Here is an 8316-nt window from a genome sequence, read left to right on the forward strand (position 1 = left end):
GTAAAGTTTGATCGATGACTTAGAATGGCGGGAAACATGAAATGGGTTCGCTACGGTCTTCGGGAGATAGCATCGAAGGGTAGACGAGAATGCATGGACTAATTGTCATATCGATGTTTCGGCTCGAGCTCAGTCGTTACGTAGCTACGTGGTGACCGAGCTTCGGCTCGAACTCAGTCGTTACGTAGCGATCGAGCTTCGGCTCGAGCTCGGTCGCTACGTAGCGACCGAGCGGGACGGATGCTCAGTCGCTACATAGCGACCGTACAGCGTGCATGTGCGGTAGTAGCGTAATGACCGAGCTTGGTTCGTCCGTGTTCCGATTGTCATACTCGGACCTATCCGTAACTGGTCTGGGTATGTTTCCGATGGCTTATGTTTGATCTAAACAGAATTCAAACGAAGCTTTATCTCGGGAACATACGTTGCGACGTTCTCTTGATCGAGCATGATTTGTTGCGAAAAGACATACTTTTATTTTGCGGGGATTTGGACGTTAACTTCGTCGTAACCGTTTTCGACCCCAACATTACTTCATCGGGTGTCAGAGCTTGTGAGCCAAACAATTATTCAAGTTCGATTTAGTACCAAGTCTAGAAGTCAGATCACTCAAGCTAGATCAGCCCACTGGCGATGTGCTTCTCCTTTTACAGATCGGTCTTGATACCTAAACTCTCGCTTGGATCAAGACACTACGGTAAACATTAACAATCAGGTCCAATATGTTCACAAAACACCATAATATCTATTTTCGCTGATTAGGGATGCAATGCTCATTCATGTGATTTCTAGCAACCTAAACAGGGTTAATGCATAAGTTAAACCTAGATTCATATACTAAGTGATCAATTCAGTATAAGCGTTAAGAGTTAAAATGAATGAAGATGATCAAAGCATTAACCTATTTATGTTTATCTCACGGATCTAACACCATAGGACCCTAGACTAAGCAAGAAAACTACTCAACCATTAAAAATAAACACAAAGATAGAGATATAAAGTAACATGAAATACAAATGTAATAAGAAGTAGGGTTCATGAGTTTTTCTCTAACGAGAAAGAGTGGATCCGTCTCCCTTACAAGGTAGCAATCGCCAAGTACAAAAATCTCTTAAGGTGTTTCTTGCGTAAAAACTAGGGGTAGAGAAATAATAAGAGAGAGGAAAATAATATATATTGAAGCTACATGCGGCTGTGATGAAAAAATAGGGAAACTAGGATAAATTCCAAAATAGAATCTTGGTTTCCTTAAATATCGGAAGCACTCGGGGGGCTGCTTCGGTCGGGAGCACCCGTCATGTTGCTTTGTCTGGATGCTCCAAAACTTAATCCAGACCTAAAATGACTCGAAAAAAACTAGAAACACTCGATAAAGACTAAAAGACCAATTGGAAAACATATAAAACAGATGTCTAAAACATCATATATCAATTCCCCCAGATTTAGATCATTGTTTGTCCTCAAACAATGTCAAGTACCTAGCAAGGGAGAAAGGTTTGAAAGTGTGGGAACTCTCATATTCTCAGCAACCATACCTTAACCACAAATCTCTGAACCATACAAGCGGCAAGGACAACACACCCTTACTGGAACCCCACGAACTGCTGTTGAAAGATCGTCTCAGTACTCTACATCTAAATTAAGAGTGGCGTGAGCTTCTCATCATAGACACTATTCAGGGTGGACAATCTAGGTGTTGAACAGGTTATTTAGTGGTGGAGCTAAAAGTGTTTAGGGACTACTTTTTCTTTGCAGAGGATGCACGATATCGCACAAAATGGCAAGAAAGGATAGATCCATTGATGTCGACAGCCTCTACTCGTTTTTGCCTGCTCCTTTTGAAACTGTTTATGTGATTTTCGCCTGCTCTTCTTTTTATTCGGCACTCATTTGCTAGACTTTCCCAGTGGTTCATGCTTCTTTGAATTCTTCCCCTCTTCCATCACCTTATTCTCGTTTTTTTAGGAATAAAAGATATGATGACGTGACGAAGAAGGAGGTAATACATGATGGTTCTAATGTGCAACTGGTGGTTCTGAGTTTTCTTTCATTTTGTTCACTCCATAACTCGCTCTATCGGTTAAAGATCATGGAGTGGCTGCTCTGATTTTCGGCCTGCTCTCTTGATATGATCTGTAATTTGGCAGTTAAGAGTAAGAGACTGCGTCGATCCTTTACTCTCTGGCCTTTTTACCCATATCTGCACATATGACATTGAAAAACAAATAAAAGTAAGTGGGATAAAGAATAAGAAGTCCTAAGTGTGTTCTCATTTCCCTGATATAGTGCCCATAACAAGAAGAATTGCAGTCAAGATTAGGTTCAAGTTAAATTGAGCTAAGTCTTTCCTGTGTAACCTCTACAAGCCGAAAACTTCTGGAGAGTCAGGTGAGATAATGTCAGGGTATTCCAGGTCTACATGTGTGTCTTTCGTCACTGCTACGGTCACTGAATAAGATAACTAAAGCACAAGGTGGTTAAAAATCATTACAAAATAAGATCATAATATCCACAAGAGTTTTGACTAACTCGATTCTAAAACTGACTCAATAAAACATTAAAATGACTCAAGGATTGACTCCAACATAAAAGACAAAAGAAACAAACGAAATCAGCACACATGCGCCTCCCCCGGACTTACTTCCCACCATCCTTGGTGTGAAAATAAATTTAAGGTCGGCTAAATAGGATAAGTTCAGATGGAATAATACAATGGATAAGATGGTGGGTTACTCATTCCGTCTCCTCGCTGTTAGACTGACCAACGTACCTCATGTTCCTTCCTCTCTTCACCCCCGTAGGTGAAAGCTTCTGCTCCATCGGTTGCTTCTTGGCTGCTCGTCTACGGGTTGCCTGATCCTCCTTATCCACCTGATCCTTTCGAGCAACTCCCAAAGATTGGCCCTGGAAACAAACACACGAAGTATCCTCTTCATGAGGCTGTTGTTCTTGCGCTGAAAATCGATCATCCAACGCCTATAAGTCTCTGCATCCAGGTCCTCTTCAAATGGTCCAAGATCATATGCACCGTCTGCGGAAGGCGTGATGTCCTCAACGTCGTCCATGAAAGAGTCTGGTGGTGGTGCTTGTTGGAAAAAAAATAATGCATGAAGGGATTACTCCAGCTTCCAGGTTCATGCCTCCGACTTCTAGGATCCTATCCCCGGGTCAGGGTCTTGCCTCCAGCTTCCGGCTTCCAGGCCGAGTGATTTCTCCTGCTTTAGAATAAATGGAAATATTCCTTAATATAAGGTAACCAGCTTAGACAAGAAGAAATATTCTTAAATCCAAGAGAAAGAGGATGTATTCCAATGTATATGGCATCTTTAAGAAAAATGGAAATATTCTATTATCTAAAGATATAGTGAATATTTCCAAAATCTAAAAGAGAGGCACGACCTCTACTATAAATATACGTTTCTTAAACCTAAAGAAGAGTTCCAGGAGGTCAATCACCAGAGCTCACCAATTCCACAGCCACCAAAGCAATAGTCCACACCTAGAAGACATTCTTCTTCGACACGCCTATGATAGGCTGATCCTGACGGTTATTATCAACCAGATGAAGGTCTATGCTCATTGCAGAACGTCTTCAACTCCATCTATTGGCTCAGGCCACGAACTCATGTCCATCAGCAGGAACGCTCCATGCTCATTGAAGCACATTGACACATCATGCTCACTGTCGCATATCGACAAGTTTACCATCTGTTCCGGCCATGTGCCCTCTAGAACAGATGACTCCTATCAACTACAGAGTCACGTGCTCACTAGGCCACGTGCCACTTGCCCACCAGGCTATGTGCCCATCTAGGCTACGCGCCTCTTATACATGAACTATGAACGGCTTGATCCCTCACTGAAGGGTATGTCGGCAATCCCTACTGAAGGATGCAGCTATAAATCCAAACACCTTCCATGGTTAAAAGACATAGCTCCCAAAAGATACCTTTAGAAGAAGGTACCATCAAATATAGAGCGTGAAGACCCTGTGGCCTTCACTGTAGACAGTTAGCTCCTGCCTAACGACCAATATCGCATGCTGCTGCTAAGGCACTGACAACATATACTGGCCCATACCCATATGAAAGTATCCTAAGGCAGGATCTCCTGGTTTATCGATAATCAAAGCAGGAGAATTCACTACGATGATGCGTCTCCTTCTCCCTATCATTTCGTAGAGCTGAGCACGAATCGCTTGTACTCAAAAATACCCTAACAGTGCTCGAGGATCAGAACAGAGAAACTCAGGACCAGGGAGGAACCTTATGTTCTCGAACACCTCCAAGTTAGTGATCGACGGCTGCGGCAGGGTGCAGAACAACATGTTTCCCTCGTTATCTTCGAAGCTGTAGGTGTTCTCATCTCTCAAAATCTGGCAGTTTATAAGGTAGGGGACATCAATGAACTTCAGACTGTCGTTGGACGTGTAGGAGCTGAGATCAATCTCAAAGTGCCTTAACAGAGGGGTGTGAAGAATGCTACACTGATCCTTCTTCTTCGCTCCCTTCATCAGCATGTACTTCTTATCGGTGAACATCTACACCAGAACGCAACCGGGTCTCTTGTTAAATGAAGCCACTGGGATTCCAACCCTTGCAGCCCTTATCTTATCTTCCACCCCCACATACAGCATATGTAACTCCCCATATGTACCCTTCGACGTCTGATCCTTTGCAAACAGGGTTGCTCAACACCTTAGCGATTATCCTGAGTGTCGGGTTTCGGATTTGATACTAGCTTGCTGAATGTGACTTGAACTCCCCTGTCGCCATTAGGTCCCAAATAGCCTGAGTTGGATTAAAATTTCTTGGGAAAGCTATATCCTTTCGCTCCTCTGCCAGCTCGTAGATCTCAGTGAGTTTTTCTAGGGACAGCAAGCAATACTTTTCATTTGCAAGGAAAGAGAACGAAGCGTTTTCAAAGGTTGACAAGTCAGGATCCTTATAGGAGATCACAGCCGAGGCGAGCACTTGTCTAACCAGGTCTGGGTATAGGATATGTGTCCGATAGCAGAGATCAGCTATCCCATGTGTGTTTATTGACATAATACAACATCGCACTCTGTCCAAATCGCATCTTAACAACATCGATCTAGGAAGCTTAGTGAGCATATTCAATCCGCGCATTAACGCTTGACCAAGAGCATCGATCGATATTCCAATCGAATAACCGGTCGACGTTTAAACATGTGTATCGATCGATATTCCTATAAAATAATCGATCGACACTGGTCAATAGACAAACCTAGAAAGCGAAAGCCTAATGGTTTGTTATTAAGTGTTCAGGTTTTTAATATCATGCATACAACTTATTAGGCATCTGTAGGATTATAATCCGGATTACCTGAATAGAAACCCTAAGTCTAGTAACCATCATTCCATCAAACCCCAATCAAATCAATCGAGCAATTGCCTTGCTCACAAACTTCCAACTTTACATTTAATCATTAAATCAACCTAGCTTAATCAATCTGATTAGATTTATTTGGTTGCCTAGCTCCCTGTGGATTTGATCCCTAAGTACTACAATTGAATCTCTTATTTGAGAGAGTAAAACCACTCCTTAGGGTAATTTGAGTGATATCAAATTTGGCGCCGTTGCAGAGGAGCTATGATCGCCATTAGATCTTGTCTAGTTAGATTTAATCTAGGTTTTACTACTGTTCAAAAAAACTGATAAATTTTCTTGTGAGTGGGAACCGAAATTCGCATTGTCATTTCCGTTTAAATAAGGAAAGTTAGGAAAACCCTAATTTCCTAGAGGTCCCGGATATCTGCTAAACCACACGCCAAATAATCAAAACACGAAATAAAGATGAGAAAAATAAGAAATCGAAAAGAGAGCAAAATAGATCTTATTCCGAATCCGCGTTTGAGCGTTACAACAAGGTAAGAGCCTGAGCTACGAGAGCTGTCGGGGAGATTCCTAGTTCTAAAACCCTAAGACTGCAAGACCGAATTGAGTCGCAGCTCAAATAACAAAAACAGAAAGTTGCCTAAAATTGCTCTAAGTGCTAAGTTTTCTCTGAAAAAGTTCCTCCTTTGTGCCTCTCGCCTAGAACTCCTTATATACTCCTCCAAGGTCGGTTTTGGCTTTTCCCTTCCTGCCCTTAAGCCGTCTTAAGTGAAAAATGGGGTTATTCCATTTTTTTCGATCTTCATGTTTATCCGCGGAATGATGTGAGAAATGATATGGCTGCGGTACATGGGAGCTATAGCAATGAGGAACAGACAAGAATGCATGGATTTGGGTCGTACCCGTTGATCGATGTCCGAGATAGTTCGGTCGCTACGTAGTGACCTGGTCCGCGCTGGATCGGTCACTACGTAGCGACCGAACGAAAGGCTTGGTCGGTCGCTACGTAGCGACCGACTCGTTCGCGGGGCGGTCGCTACACAGCGACCGACTGAGTGGCTTGGTTGGTCGCTACGTAGCGACCGGCTCGTTCGTAGACTGGTTGTTACGTGACGACCTTGTTTGGATCCTTTTCTGACGTTTTATGAACGTGTTCTTGGACTATGGGTGTTTAGTTTTGATGAATCAAACGAGATTAGTGCAAGATTTTACCGCAAATTTTTTCGTAAAGATCTCTTTACGAAGATTACTTTTCGTAAAAACCTTCATGCTGATTTTTACGGATATTCGGATGTTAACTTCGTCGTGTCCGTTTTTTACCCCAACAGTTAGCCCCCCCAGCCCGTTAGTATCGTGGATTACGATGAGATTCTAGCGCCCGGTTTGGCGAGTTAGGCAAGATAGGCGTATTGGACGAAGTTTATATCCGAAGATTCGCTTACCAAATGTTGATAAAGAAAAAACTTATACGAAAAATATATATTATTTATATATATATTGAAATCTCATGATCATACCTCTATAAGTATTGAATTCTCATCCTTCATTTTCGTCACACCTTCTCTCTCTTTCCAAACTCTCCTTAGTTTTTATTTCAAGATGTCTTTCTCCCAAAACGACAAGAAGAGTTCTGATGCTGAGATGGTTGAGGCCTCCTCCCAGGCGCCGGAGTCAACCCCTTCCGACAATGCACCAGCCTGTGTCGCCGGCTTCCTTTCTTTCCGAGGGAAGATGGCTTGCTGTTAAAGCTGAGAAGGAACCTATTCACATTTGTGCCGAGCCTCCGTCTTCTTCCACTCCGGTTGTCACTCCATCCGTCGATCCTGTGGTTCTGGCTCCACAAGATGCGGAGGAACAGTCTGGGACGGGCATTTTGTGTGTTTCGGATGCCTCGGCCCAGCCTTCTGGTTCATCTACAACTCTGATCGTTGTTGACGATAAGGAGAAGGTCACTGAATCGATGCCTCCGCCTCCAACCAGAAAGGAGATCGTCCTGGCGTTGCATACTCCCAGTGCTACTCCGGCTATTCCAGTGGGGAATCGGAAGAGGAGATGTACGAAGGCAATGATGGAGAGCCTTCGCATCCGGAGGGGTTGAGTCTGGCGTCGGGACTACGTGGAAAGGTTTGTCTATCTTTTTTTTTTTGGTGTTTTATTCTCTGACGCATTGGATTTTAACCACCCCCATTTTTCTTCGCATCTCTAATTGTGGCTTCATCTTGCAGTTTGTATCGTTGATCGACGGGATGATCAACGATAGCAGTTCTGACGGAGACGCAGGGTAAATTGTCCGAGCTCGAAGCTATGATGAAAGCGGTCGAGGATTCTCATTCCGCAAAGGTGTCCAAGCTCGAGGTTCAAATTGGCGAGCTCGAGAGGGACCTTGGGAAGACGATGATGAAAGCGGTCAAGGATTCTCATTCCGCAAATGTGTCCAAGCTCGAGGTTCAGATTGGCGAGCTCGATAGGGACCTTGGGAAGACGGCGAGTTCTTTGATTAAAGAGAAAAAGGCCAGGAAGACCAAATCTTCGGAGGTACGTCGACTTCAACGCCAGATTGAGAATGGCGAAGAATCGAGTAACCGCGGAGTCGAGGAGGCCAAGGGTGCTTTGCGCGTTGAGTTTCAGGACCGTTTGACGAGGATCGCCGACATTCTAAGCTCCCTTGAGTGCGTTTGTAGTAGGGATTTGGTCCTGTCGAGCATTAATGGTGGGATGGCCGTGGTTCAGGCACTCATAGGTGAGACCCCTTCATCTTTACAGGCCGAGGAGGCCAGGTTGTCTGCCTGCAAGGAGGATCTGGCGGCCGTGGTCGGGAGTTTTGAACTCATCCTGGCTGACCTGAAATCCGAGTGCATCCTCCCGACATCCTCAGAAGTCCTTGAGGGGCAAGATCCTCTGGTTGGGGAAGGCGGAGATGGTGCGGCCCCGAGTTTAGCCGAGGCGATGGGTGAAGGA

This window comes from Brassica oleracea, chromosome C4 (genome assembly GCF_000695525.1).
Source record: "Brassica oleracea var. oleracea cultivar TO1000 chromosome C4, BOL, whole genome shotgun sequence".
NCBI lineage: Eukaryota > Viridiplantae > Streptophyta > Magnoliopsida > Brassicales > Brassicaceae > Brassica > Brassica oleracea.